This window comes from Bombina bombina, chromosome 4 (assembly GCF_027579735.1).
Source record: "Bombina bombina isolate aBomBom1 chromosome 4, aBomBom1.pri, whole genome shotgun sequence".
Classification (NCBI taxonomy): domain Eukaryota; kingdom Metazoa; phylum Chordata; class Amphibia; order Anura; family Bombinatoridae; genus Bombina; species Bombina bombina.
In genome coordinates, this window is record NC_069502.1 from 674,344,622 (window position 1) to 674,360,009 (window position 15,388).

The window sequence follows — 15,388 nt, forward strand, 5'->3', positions numbered from 1 at the left end:
GGCGAGCTGTGGAGAACTGATAGGATAACAGAAAGGAGAATTCCCCAAATGATTGATAAATGGAGCCTATTCTGTGTACACAGGAAAGAAACATGCACTCTCAATGGACCATTGGAAGGGAATCCTGCCATGAGGAGGGGCATGTATAGGTCCCCAGCGTCGGCTGCGGCACCCGTGGCAGGTATTGGAACAGATCACTTTGTTCCAATACCTGTCCCGGGCGCGGCAGCCACCTCTGGGAACCTATACATGCCCCTCCCCCCTCACGTTGTAGCTTTTTGAAGTAATTCCCACATCCAATGAGCTGGTACCAGGTAAAGTAATTTATGCAATTGCAATGGCAGGTAGACCAAAAGGACGAACACAAATAGATGATGTAGGACAGGTTCTAAGCGAGCAGCAGATGAAACGAAACATGAAATCTGAGCAGACTGTTACCCATTTTTTAAATAAAATATAACATTTTTAAATAAATTATAACATGGTTACATAATTTGAGATGCTAAACTCCGCTTTTACCCAATGTTTTTCTTTCATGATTCAAGTAGAGCATACAGTTTTAATCAACTTTCTAATTTTCTTCTATTATCAATTTGTCTTTTTGTATCCTTTGTTGAAAAGCAGGGACATAAGCTCAGGGCATGCATTATCTGGAGCACTATATGGCAGCAGTTTTTCAATAATGTTATCCATTTGCTAGAGCACTATTTCCTGCCATTTAATGCTTCACACACGTACCTAGGTATCCTTTCAGCAAAGAATATCACGGTAACAAACCAAATCTGATAATATAAGTAAATTGGAAACTTGTTTTAAAAATTGTATGCTCTGTCTGAATCGCAAAAGAAAAAGAAATTAGGTTTCATATCCCTTTAAAGGGAGACTGAACACAATTTTTTTTTTTGTGATTCAGATAGAGCATGACATTTTAAGCAACTTTCTAATTTACTCCTATTATCAAAATTTCTTCATTCTCTTGGTATCTTTATTTGAAAAGCAAGAATGTAAGTTTAGATGCCGGCCCATTTTTGGTGAACAACTTGGGTTGTCCTTGCTGATTGGTGGATAAATTCACCCACCAATAAACAAGTGCTGTCCAGAGTTCTGAACCAAAAATTGACTGGCTCCTTAGCTTAGATGCCATCTTTTTAAAATAAAGATATCAAGAGAACGAAGAAAAATTGATAATAGGAGTAAATTAGAAAGTTGCTTAAAATTGCATGCTCTATCTGAATCACGAAAGAAAAAAATTGGGTTCAGTGTCCCTTTAAGTGAAACTAATACTGCATTCAAGTTTACAACATCAGTAGTGAATCACTTAGTTTAAATGTTTTCCTTACCCAATTTCAGCATTTTTCATTTGCTTCTGTGAAAACAATAAACAAAAGCAGTTTTCTTGTAGGTTTTCCATGCTTACCCAACCAGAATGTAGGCAATCCAAATATTTTGGATTTGTCACATACGCAATTTTACCACAAACATGACTTGAAAGGCCTGTAAAGGGAAGTGAAAAAGAGGAACGTGCTAGACCTGAATGCCACATTGCCCAACAGCTAGACAGAAATGTGTCAAGGGGCATACCAACATTTATGTCACCGCTTGGTGCAGCACTCCAAATACCCTTAAAAAATCACTCAGACTGCAACACATGGAACCAGAGTCATACTCCCTTTTCTAATAGATTGAAATGGCACAGAAAAAGCAAGTCAGACATTACAATAGATAAATAAAAAGGTTTTCACAGAGCACACCAAGGGCTAGATAATAAGTGGAGCACTAATTTATTGTGCGCCTGCAAACTGGCAAATTTGCCCATTTGCGGGGTGCAATAAATAATCAGCCATGGTTATTGCTACCGCGAACTTGCGCTTTTAAAATTAACCAGAGATCGGATCTCTGGTTAGGTTTATAAATGTGCACCAAATGCGCTCAAAATACAGTGGTGTGTATTGTATTGTAGCATTTTTATTTTTTAATATAATAACTGCACCAGGCAGTTTTTGGGGGGCTAAAGTTAGCTGGTGTGGGGTGTTAGAAAAAAAAAAAACGCACTAAAAAGTGCCTTTACATTGCGGTCTATGGGAACTGTGTGTTACCAGTAAATATATATGTATATGCTTATATATTTATGTTTTTGTGTATATACATATATATTTACACTTTGCTGCCATCGCTGTGCGAATAACCCCCTTTGCTGCACTTTGGTTCTTGTTGTGTATGACGTGACCATCATGAGGCTCCCATTGGAGTCTATGGAAGCTCGCTTTCATGAGCCCAATGCTTCCCAGCGATGCAAACGCGAGCTCGCGTTTGCATTGCTGTGAATTTGTAATACCAGTGCACATTTGCGTGCGCTGGTATTACATAGTGGAGCGTAATTATTGATTTTAAAAGCAATATTTAGCGCTCTACTTGTAATCTGGCCCTAAATAGGTTGATATTAGGGCCTACAATGGCAGAGAGGGACACGTCCAGGCAAGCCATAAAAAAACACTTAACACATATCTTTATTTACAATGAATGTACTTTACACTCCAACCATTTCCTTTCCACTTAATCCTCTCTTGAACTTGTAACTATAGCTTTACACTTAGTATTTAAACAACTAAACACGGTTATACAATTACATATATATAGTATTTTGAGATTCATCTTAGCTTTTAATACATTATTATATTTAAATAATTATTTACTGGTTCATGTTCCTTTAACCCTTTCCAGTCCTATGTTGGAATATATTCGACAAAGGGTTTTACCCCTTGCGGTCCAATGTCGGATATATTCCGACATGTTTCCTCTAAGGTGCCGAAGTTCCCAGTGACATTTCCTCCATAACCCTGACACGGTGGAGTTAAATCCATGGCTGTAGTGAGAATCCTCCGCAATGTAGGGTCGAGAAGGGAGCAAGCTCTGTGTCCTTTCCCCCCTGCTTGGTTCCCCCTCACTTGAAATGAGGCAGACTCCAGTGATTGGTGCACAATGCCACAGCTAGGCTAGATGTGGCGCTGTGCACTGATCACTGGTACGAGACGGACGCCCGTATTAGTGTAACTGAGTGCTTACAGGCTAAGGTTTTTTTGTATATAAAGGTCACATTTGCACTACAACCTTTATGTTTATAAGAACACATTTTGAAATGTAACTATTGAGAAATTCTGTTTTTATATGGCTGCAACCATTTATCAATAGACACTATATGGCCAAAAGCGTCTGGACACCCCTACTAATTATTGAGTTTAGGTGTTTTAGCCAAACCCATAGTTAACATGCAGTAAATAGCCATGAAATCTTAATTGACAAACATTGGCAGCACAATGTGTCATACTAAAGAGCTCCGGGCATTTTTTCAGGGTTTGGTCTGGCACCTTGGTTTCAGCAAAGGGTCACCGGAATCCTACATGATACAAAGACATTACAGAACATGCGGTGCTTCCAACTTTGTGACAACAGTTTATAGTAACATAGTAGATGAGGTTGAAAAAAGACAAAAGTCCATCAAGTTCAATCTATTATGGAAGATACTTTTCTGATGTAGCATGACTGTGCTCCTGTGCACAAAGCAAGGTCTATGAAGACATGGTTTGATGACTTTTATGTAGAGCACTGGTTTTCAAGCCTCCGTAACAGGTCAGAGATTCAGGATTACCTTGGGTGAGAGAATGTCAATTAATGTTTACTAATCAACTGATTATTTCCCCTGTGCTCTAGTTCAGACATCCTCAGAATCTGGCCTGTTAGGTAGGCCTGAGGACAGGTTTGAAAATCGGTAATGTGAAGGATCCTCAACCCCATTGAACATCGTTGGGATGAAATAGAACGCCAATTGCAAGCAACACCTCAATCAACATAGGTGCCCAACCTCACAAATGCTCTTTTTGCTTAATGGGCATTTCCAGAAGAGTTACGGCTCTTATTACCACAAAGGGGGACCAACACCATATTAATGCCCATGGTTTTGGAATTAGATATGCAACAAGCTCATATAGATGTTATGGTCATGTGTCTACATACTTTAGTTCATATAGTGCAAAAATTCTCATATTTACAAAACAAATGAGAATAATTGTGTACAATTTTACCCCCAAAAGGCTTTCTAAATGGTTTAAAGATTGTACAATTAACTGTAAAAAAAAGTTTTGCCCTAAATTTGGATATAGTACATTAAAGGGAAATGAAACGTACATTTTTTCTTTCATGATTCAAATAGAGCATGTAATTTTAAGCAATTTTCTAATTTGCTCCTATTATCAATTTTTCTTCGTTTTCTTGGTATCTTTATTTAAAAAGCAGGAATGTAAGCCATCAATCAGCAGGCACAACCCAGGGTGCTGAACCAAAAAATGGCCGGCTCCTAAGCTTATAGAATGTAGAAAAATTGATAATAGAAATAAATTAGAAAGTTGCTTAAAATTGCATGCTCTATCTGAATCATGAAATAAAACATTTGCGCCTAGATTACGAGTCTTGCGTTAGGGTTAAAAAGCAGCATTGAGAGGTCCCAATGCTGCTTTTTAACGCCCGCTGGTATTACGAGTATTGAAATGATAGGCTCACCACTCACTTTTTTGGCCAGACTCGGAAATACCGCAAATCCACTTACGTCAATTGCGTATCCTATATTTTCAATGGGACTTGCATAGCGCCGGTATTACCAGTCTGACCAAAACTGAGCAGTCGACCCTCTCCTGTCAGTAGTTAAGAGTTTTACACTACAACGCCGTAGCATAAAACTCTTAACTAAAGTGCTAAAAAGTACACTAACACCCATAAACTACCTATTAACCCCTAAACCGAGGCCCCGCCCACATCGCAAACACTAAAATAAATATTTTAACCCCTAATCTGCCGAACCGGACATCGCCGCCACTATAATAAATATATTAACCCCCTAAACCGCCGCACACTAGTGAAATATTATTAACCCCTAATCTGCCATCCCTAACATCGCTGACACCTACCTACATTTTTTAACCCCTAATCTGCCGCCCCCAACGTTGCCACCACTATATTAAATGTATTAGCCCCTAAACCTAAGTCTAACCCTAACCCCCCCTAACTTAAATATAATTTAATTAAATGTAAATAAAATTACTACAATTAACTAAATTATTCCTATTTAAAACTAAATACTTACCTATAAAATAAACCCTAAGCTAGCTACAATATAACTAATAGTTACATTGTATCTATCTTAGGGTTTAACTATTTAATAACTACCTAGTTAAAATAAAGACAAATGTACCTGTAAAATAAAACCTAACCTAAGTTACAATTACACCTAACACTACACTATAATTAAATTAATTCACTAAACTAAATACAATTAATTACAATTAAATACAATTATCTAAAGTACGCAAAAAAATTAATTAAAATTAATTAATTACAAGATTTTTAAACTAATTACACCTACTCTAATCCCCCTAACAAAATAAAAAAGCCCCCCAAAATAAAAAAAAGCCCTACCCTACACTAAATTACAAATAGCCCTTAAAAGGGTCTTATGTGGGGCATTGCCCCAAAGTAATCAGCTCTTTTACCTGAAATAAAAAAGTATAAATACCCCCCAAAATTAAACCCCACCACCCACACAACCAACCCTACTCTAAAACCCACCCGATCCCCCCTTAAAAAAACCGGGCAGAAGTGGTCCTCCAGACGGGAAGAAGTCTTCATCCAAGCCGGGCAGAAGAGGTCCTCCACACGGGCAGAAGTCTTCATCCAGACGGCATCTTCTATCTTCATCCATCCGGCACGGAGCGGGTCCATCTTCAAGACATCCGACGTGGAGCATCCTCTTCTTTCTTCGTCCGACGACTGAATGAAGGTTTCTTTAAATGATGTCATCCAAGATGGCATCCCTTCAATTCCGATTGGCTGATAGAATTCTATCAGCCAATCGGAATTAAGGTAGAAAAAATCAGCCAATAGGATTGAACTGGCATTCTATTGGCTGATTGGAACAGCCAATAGAATGCCAGCTCAATCCTATTGGCTGATTGGATCAGCCAATAGGATTGAACTTCAATCCTATTGGCTGATTGCATCAGCCAATAGGATTTTTTCTACCTTAATTCCGATTGGCTGATAGAATTCTATCAGCCAATCGGAATTGAAGGGACGCCATCTTGGATGACGTCATTTAAAGGAACCTTAATTCAGTTGTCGGACGAAGAAAGAAGAGGATGCTCCGCGTCGGATGTCTTGAAGATGGACCAGCTCCGCGTCGGATGGATGAAGATAAAAGATGCCGTCTGGATGAAGACATGCCCGTGTGGAGGACCTCTTCTGCCCGGCTTGGATGAACACTTCTGCCCGTCTGGAGGACCACTTCTGCCCGGTTGGGTGAAGACGTCTCCCGGTAAGGTGATCTTCAAGGGGTTAGTGTTAGTTTTTTTTAAGGGGGGATCAGGTGGGTTTTAGAGTAGGGTTGGTTGTGTGGGTGGTGGGTTTTAATGTTGGGGGGGTATTTGTACTTTTTTATTTCAGGTAAAAGAGCTGATTACTTTGGGACAATGCCCCGCAAAAGGCCCTTTTAAGGGTTATTTGTAATTTAGTGTAAGGTAGGGCGTTTTTTATTTTATTTTGGGGGGCTTTTTTATTTTGTTAGGGGGGATTAGAGTAGGTGTAATTAGATTAAAAATCTTGTGATTATATTATTATTTTCTGTAATTTAGTGGGTTTTTTTCGTACTTTAGATAATTGTATTTAATTGTAATTAATTGTATTTAGTTTAGTGAATTAATTTAATTATAGTGTAGTGTTAGGTGTAATTGTAACTTAGGTTAGGTTTTATTTTACAGGTATAAGCTGAGGTGGAGGTAGGTGGCGCAAATGAATGCTGATTCCCTGTAACTACGTGTTACTATCCTGATATTCTTGGTTATATAAGTATCGCTTCGAGTTTAAATAGCCTAAATTTCTACGTAATAAATGCTATTGATCTCAACTATTCTATTTGTGTGACTAAGTATTAATAATATACTCCTTACATAAAATAAATGCCAATATGCTGTTGATAATAAAACAATTTATTAAATCTTAAAATATATATATGTATACACTTTACACAATATTGACACCGGTGTCAGAGGATACGTGAATTTTAAAAGAAATATAAAATGCTTTGAAGTATTAAGTACATAAAATGACGATAGAAATATATAAAATGATAAAAAGATATTAATACATTGAAGTTATTTTATGCCACATTGAGTTACAGTGTTATTGACATTCTGTCTAAAAACGTTTTAACCTTACAGTTTAGGCCGGGTATACGTGATGGTTCACTATATTATATTAATGCGGATAGTGCTGTATTATATTACGCTTTATAGTACCTTTAAGTGTCTGATGACACTTTGTGCGTTGGAGAATACTGCGGTTAAATATATGCCGCTGTTTGATTCTCTTTAGTGTATCTGTCTGATGACACTATTTTTGTTGGAGAATGCTGCGGTTAAATATATGCCGCTTTTTGATTCCCTTGATTCCTAGGTGAGTCGTGATGTTTGAGCGTTCTAGCGGTTAAATATATGCCGCTGTGATGACTTATTGTAGTCTAAGTTCCACCTGCAGTAAGCGAAGGATGATGATAATCTTCGTGGTGATTCACACTGACGTGTGAATATTTCCTGCGGTTCCCGTGACCGCTTAATGTGTTGTCGGTCAGTGACCGATTTAGCTCTTTAAAGGATGTTGGTTCCTGATACTTTGTTCGTGAGGTGTGGGATCTTTGCCGCTTCAGTTGTTTGTTCTTCTGCCTCCGTTTGCTGCCGGTCAGTGACTGGTCCGGCTGAGTTCTTTGAAGTTTTTGGATGGAGGTGCTGCTCTTGTGTCCTGCAAATCCGTGTGAGGGTGATCGGGTATCAACGCGTTTCGGCTTCAAAGCCTTTCTCAAGATACCTGATGAGTAGATTGGCCAGCTATTTATACCTGTTTCGGTTAACTGTTAGACTGCCAGTAAGAAATTATTGTAATTTTCACTTCTAGTCAGTTTTAACGTCATTATGAGTAAATTATCTTATATACTCATAATGACGTTAAAACTGACTAGAAGTGAAAATTACAATAATTTCTTACTGGCAGTCTAAATATAAATAGTTGAGATCAATAGCATTTATTACGTAGAAATTTAGGCTATTTAAACTCGAAGCAATACTTATATAACCAAGAATATCAGGATAGTAACACGTAGTTACAGGGAATCAGCATTCATTTGCGCCACCTACCTCCACCTCAGCTTATTTCTATAAAACATTGGGATATAGTTTTATAAGGTGTGCATTATTCCCCTCCTTACTTACAGTCTAATCACTATCCCAAACGCACATTTATTTTACAGGTACATTTGTCTTTATTTTAACTAGGCAGTTATTAAATAGTTAATAACTATTTAATAACTATTGTACCTAGTTAAAATAAATACAAAGTTGCCTGTAAAATAAAAATAAACCCTAAGATAGATACAATGTAACTATTAGTTATATTGTAGCTATCTTAGGGTTTATTTTATAGGTAAGTACTTAGTTTTAAATATGAATAATTTAGTTAATTGTAGGGTGGCAGATTAGGGGTTAATAAATATAATGTAGGTGTTAATAAATATAATGTAGGTGTCTGCGATGTTGGGGGCATCATATTAATGGTTCATAAGTATAATGTAGGTGGCGGCGGTGTCCGGAGCGGCAGATTAGGGGTTACTAATATAATGTAGGTGTCGGCAATGTCGGGGGTGGCAGATTAGGGGTTAATAAGTGTTTAGACTCTGGGTTCATGTTAGGCTGTTAGGTGTAGACATAAATTTTATTTCCCCATAGGAATCAATGGGGCTTCCTTTTTAGGAATATTTAAAACTAAGTATTTAGTTTTTAGGAATATTTAAAACTAAATACTTACCTATAAAATAAACCCTAAGATAGCTACAATATAACTAATAGTTACATTGTATCTATCTTAGGGTTTATTTTTATTTTACAGGCAACTTTGTATTTATTTTAACTAGGTACAATAGTTATTAAATAGTTATTAACTATTTAATAACTGCCTAGTTAAAATAAAGACAAATGTACCTGTAAAATGTTGGGGGCATCATATTAGGGGTTCATAAGTATAATGTAGGTGGCGGCGGTGTCCGGAGCGGCAGATTAGGGGTTACTAATATAATGTAGGTGTCGGCAATGTCGGGGGTGGCAGATTAGGGGTTAATAAGTGTTTAGACTCTGGGTTCATGTTAGGCTGTTAGGTGTAGACATAAATTTTATTTCCCCATAGGAATCAATGGGGCTTCCTTTTTAGAGCTTTACCCTACTTTTTTGCATGTGTTAGGTTTTTTTTCAGCCGGTTCTCCCCCATTGATTCCTATGGGGAAATCGTGCACAAGCACGTTTAGCCAGCTCACAGCTAACGTAAGCAGCGCTGGTATTGAGATGAGATGTTGTGCAAAATTTTGCTCTTCACTCACTTTTTTGCGGTTAACGTCGGGTTTATAAAAACCCGTAATACCAGCGCTGTCTGCAAGTGAGCGGTGAGTATAAATTGATCGTTAGCACCGCACACCTCCTAACGCAAAATTCGCAATCTAGGTGTTGGGTTTCATATCCCTTTAAATGTGGGCTTGTCCTAAAATTAGATGTCTCATATATTTTTTTATAGTTGTTATCTTATAGGGACAAATTCCAGTCAAATGAAGCATCCAAAAAAATATAATAATGTACTCTGTTCATTTAATGTAGAATTTACATACATAACATAATCCAACAAGGTAACAAGGTTTGCAAAGGAAGTCTTATTTCCTAAAAACAAAACTTAAAAGTGACATTCCAGTAAAAATATAAATGTAACTAGATTAAAGGGACAGTCTACCATCGAATTGTTATTGTTTTAAAAGATAGATAATCCCTTTATTACCCATTCCCCAGTTTTGCATAACCAACACAGTTATATTAATGTACTTTTTACCTCTGTGATTACCTTGTATCTAGGAACCTTCTTCCAGCCCCCTGATCACATGACTGTGACTGTTTATTATCTATTGTCTTAAATTTAGGATTGTATTGTGCTAGATCTTAAATAACCCCCTGTGCCTGAACACAGTGTTATCTATATGGCCCACGTGTACTTTCTGTCTCTTTGTGTTGAAAAGAGATTTAAAAAGCATGTGATAAGAGGCAGCCCTCAAAGGCTTAGAAATTAACATATGAGTCAGCCTAGGTTTAGTTTAACTAAGAATACCAAGAGAAAAAAGCAAATTTAATGATAAAAGTAAATTGGAAAGTTGATTAAAATTAAAAGTCCTATCTGAATAATGAAAGTTTAATTAATACTAGACTGTCCCTTTAATTACATCTTTGAATATAAACATATTTGCAATATACTTGTATTATCATAAATGCTTCTAGTAAAAGTTATCACTGCTTTAGTGTTAACATTTTTCTCTGCACGTTCATGTGAAGCATAGCTAGATATTGTCACTGCACCCACATTTTATATACTGCAGCTGCTCAGATCATCAGTGGGGCTCGTATCATGTCAGCAATTAACAAATTGAGTAATTAACAGATGGTACAAGCACCTTAGGCTCTCTAAGCAAGTGCTGTGTTTAAAATGCTGGTGCACGGTGCATACTTAAATACACTTTTGAAACAGCTATAGCTTTTATTAGAAGCATTTTTGCTAATGCATTTATATTACAAAATTGCTTCTGTTCAATACCTAAATGCACCCATGTGGTTTCCAATTTTGGCTGGAATATCCCTTTAAAACTAAGACTAATATCAATGTGGGCAGATCCAGGAAAATGTTATGTTAATTTCAGTTGGGATTGGGGCCATTCTATGGACCCGTATTAACCAGTTCAGTTAAAAATAAAGTCAACTTTATTTTTTCTCTCCTTTAATGTGTTCCCAGTTATCTATTTTACCTGCTAGAGTGTATTACATTGTTTGTGTGTAAAACAGTTAAATTTGTGTGTATCTGTCTAAATTAGACATGGATCCGGCAGGATCTGGCTGTTTTTCTGTAAAAAAGTGTTGTTTCTGAAAGGACCCAGATGTTTATGTGTAAAAAAGAATGGTGGATCCAAAAGTGTCTGGATGTGTTTGTGTGAAAAAAACTTAAATTTGTGTGTATCTCTGTCTAAACTAGACATGGATCCGGCAGGATCTGGTAAGATCCGTCAGGATCCGGCTTTTACCCACACCCCTGTTTGTTTGCCTGTGCAGGGGATGGGGGTGCTTTTATACTGCATAGGATGTTTTCTTGTGTGTAAACCTCATAGCCTTGATGAAAGCCACTGGAGTAGCTAAACGGCAGGTGAGGGGGGAAAAGGGTGGGTTGTCATCTGTCCGGGATTGACCCAGAGTCCCAGACAGTTTTCCACCTGAACGCCCGGTTTTACTGGTCACACAGGACCGAGCATGCAAATGTCTGGGACAGGTTTCTGCTAGTTATTTAGAGTGGGAGATAGGAATGGGGTGCATAGTGACAGTCAGAGCTGCAGTGACAACTAGTCATTAGTAAGCCATGTTTTTGTTAGGTGTATCTTATCATCTGGCTGTGAAAAGGTGATACACTAATACAGCAAATGTGTTTATGTAAAGTAGTATAAAGTATTTTCATGTAAAAAAAAAAAAAAGGTTTATTGCAAGTTCATTATCAGCTTCACTTTGCAGCTCTTTACAGTTACCAGGATACGACTCTAAAGAAAAAGAGAATTGTATCATATCACTGACGTGTCCCTTTAATAATATTTATGGCATAAGCACATAGTAAGATTTCTTGTAAATAACTTGTCACAGAGGAGCATAAGTATGATACATAGCAACGAACATTACAACAGATACAACACATGGTTTTATTAGAATGAACTGGTAAAGTTTTATTCATTTCCTGATATTGTGCACGTAGTACCACTCTTCCTTTGTGTAGTAATTAGTAAGCTAAAGTGAACATCCGTTTTCTAGACATGTGCGTTTCGATTAGTTCCGAATCGAAATTCGGCCGAATTTGTTAAATTCGGAGATACAGATCGATTCGAATTTCCGAATTACGGTAGTACCGAATTTACCGAATAAATCCGAATTAGTTCGGATTTATTCGTTACATTCGGATGGCCATGGATTACACTAGTATTGTACAGTATATTAGGGTATATCACTCTGCTATGGGTTACACCTAATATACAGTACATAATACTAGTCTAATACACAGCACATCCCACCTAACACATACCGAAATTCCGAATTTCCAAATCAAACCGAACCAAATCCAGCCAAATTTATTCGAATCCGAATGAATCTGAAATGAATCTGAAACAAATTCATTTGAATTTTTCCAAATTCGAATTGATCCGAGCCGAAATTCGAAAACATCCGAATCGATCCGAACCGAACAGAAACAAATTTTTCAGCCGTGCACAAGTCTACCGTTTTCTAACTGTATAACACAGTCAGGCATAGCATGAGGTCTGGCTGCGGCACTTGTTGGGCACTGGGATATGGATGTGAAATAAACATAGGATTTTGAGAGGGAATAGACCAGCACAGTAACACGTTGGTCTTAATAAGGTCTTAGTGCTTGTTCCTTTCATTTTGAAAATGTGTTACTTATCTAATAACCCACTTTATTCATATTATTGATATGCAAATAATTATACAAATATCCCAGGCATTTGCTAGTGTGTGGAACTTTCTACAGAGCAGTCTAAATAACAGAGGTGTTACTTAACATCTCAGGCAGCGTTATTTATCCATCGCTAATATTAAATGGATATTCCAGCCAAAATTGGAATCCACATAGATGTATTTTACTTTTGAATAGAAGCAGTTTTATAATATACATGTATTAGCAAAAATGCTTCTAATAAAAGCCATAGCAGTTTCAAAAGTGTTTTAACTTGTAAATAGCAGTAAAGTATGAAGCTATGTTAGCCCTTCCCTTCAGATGCTCGCTGCCCGCCCCGGTTCTCCCAGACCGTATCTAGAAACAAGAAATATTGAATGTGGCGGCGCTGTCACCTCAGGGGATGCAAGCTGCTCTTTTCTTTCACCTCCAAAATAAAAAGCTCACAATGGTGTAGCACATTTCAAATAAAATGGTTGGCGCACAGAACACCGGCTCTGAAAAGACGTATATTATACTAACAACCTACAATGTCATATTATTTATTTTGCCTCTGTTGTATGATTGAGTATCTATTTCACAATAGTAGTGTATAGATTGCATCTGTAGAAAAGCTGATTCCACTCACCTTTCACAATATTTGCACATTATAATATTGACATTACACTCATTAACCTCCTTTGATTTGTAAAAGAAGAGCTGATACTCAAAGTTACAAGGGATTTAGCTTGAAGTCACTCAATAAAAGACCCAAAAACCTTTTCCAGAAGCACTTTGGGACTTGTTAAAGCTATATTCCACACAGTCATTGGTTGCACACTCTAGTAAGTCATTTACAATCATTCCTAATTGGCCTCAAAGTTAACCATCCAAGATGGCGTCCCTTAGATTCCGATTGGCTGATAGAATTCTAGAATTAAGGTAGAAAAAATCCTATTGGCTGATTGGATCAGCCAATAGAATTGAGCTTGCATTCAATTGGCTGATTGGAACAGCCAATAGAATGCAAGCTCAATCCTATTGGCTGATTGGATCAGCCAATAGGATTGAAGTTCAATCCTATTGGCTGATCCAATCAGCCAATAGGATTTTTTTCTACCTTAATTCCGATTGGCTGATAGAATTCTATCAGCCAATCGGAATCTAAGGGACGCCATCTTGGATGATGTCACTTAAAGAGATATTCATTCTGAAGAAGACGTCGTTGGAAGAGGATGCTCCGCGTCGGATGTCTTGAAGATGGACCCGCTCCGTGTCGGAAGGATGAAGATAGAAGATGCCATCTGGGTGAAGACTTCTGCCCATCTGGATGACCACTTCTGCCCGTCTGGAGGACCACTTCTGCCGGCTTCATTGAATACATCTTGCCGCTTGGATGAAGACTTCTCCCGGTAAGTGAATCTTCGGGGGTTAGTGTTAGGATTTTTTTAAGGTTGTATTGAGTGGGTTTATTTTTTAGGTTAGGGCTTTGGGCCTGCAATAGAGCTAAATGCCCTTTTAAGGGCAATGCCCATCCAAACGCCCTTTTCAGGGCAATGGGGAGCTTAGGTTTTTTTAGTTAGTATTTTATTTGGGGGGTTGGTTGTGTGGGTGGGGGGTTTTACTGTTGGGGGGTGTGTTTGTATTTTTTTTTACAGGAAAAAGAGCTGATTTCTTTTGTGCAATGCCCCGCAAAAGGCCCTTTTAAGGGCTATTGGTAGTTTAGGTTAGGATAGGGTTTTTATTTAGTTTAGGGGGGCTTTTTTATTTTGATAGGGCTATTTATTTAATTGTAGTGTAAGGTTAGGTGTTAGTGTAAGGCACGTTAGGTTTTATTTTACAGGTAAATTTGTATTTATTTTAGCTAGTTATTTAGTAAATAGTTAATAACTATTTAGTAACTATTCTACCTAGTTAAAATAAATACAAACTTGCCTGTAAAATAAAAATAAACCCTAAGCTAGATACAATGTAACTATTAGTTATATTGTAGCTAGCTTAGGGTTTATTTTATAGGTAAGTATTTAGTTTTAAATAGGAATTATTTAGTTAATGATAGTAATTTTATTTAGATTTATTTAAATTATATTTAAGTTAGGGGGTGTTAGGGTTAGACTTAGGTTTAGGGGTTAATAAATTTAATATAGTGGCGGCGACGATGGGGGCGGCAGATTAGGGGTTAATAAATGTAGGTAGGTTGCGGCGACATTGGGGCGGTGGATTAGGGGTTAATAAATATAATGTAGGTGTCGGCGATGTTGGGGGCAGCAGATTAGGGGTTAATAAATATAATGTAGGTGGTGGCGATGTCCGGAGCAGCAGATTTGGGGTTAATAAATATAATGTCGGTGGCGGCGATGTCGGGGGCGGCAGATTAGGGGTTAATAAGTGTAAGATTAGGTGTGTTTAGACTCGGGGTTCATGTTAGGGTGTTAGGTGTAAACATAAAATGTGTTTCCCCACGTACGACCAGCTCAACGCTGACTTAAAGTGAAGGTAAAGTTAGATTGTTCTGTAAGCACTATTCAATAATGCTGCTTATAACATACAGAGTCGCTAAGTTATTTTCTCTGAAACATTACTTATTTCTATAATATTGATATTTTATTTTTCCCTACCGTTCTATTTCAAACTCCTCCCATGAGCCATTTCCTGATTTTTAATTTTATGACGTATAGAGCGGTCTCAAGGCTCGTGCACGGCAACTAAATGAACTGCGCATGCGCATAAACTCGTCGCTGTGCATGCGGTAATCCCAGCCTGCAGTTTCTATAAATAAGAATGCTAC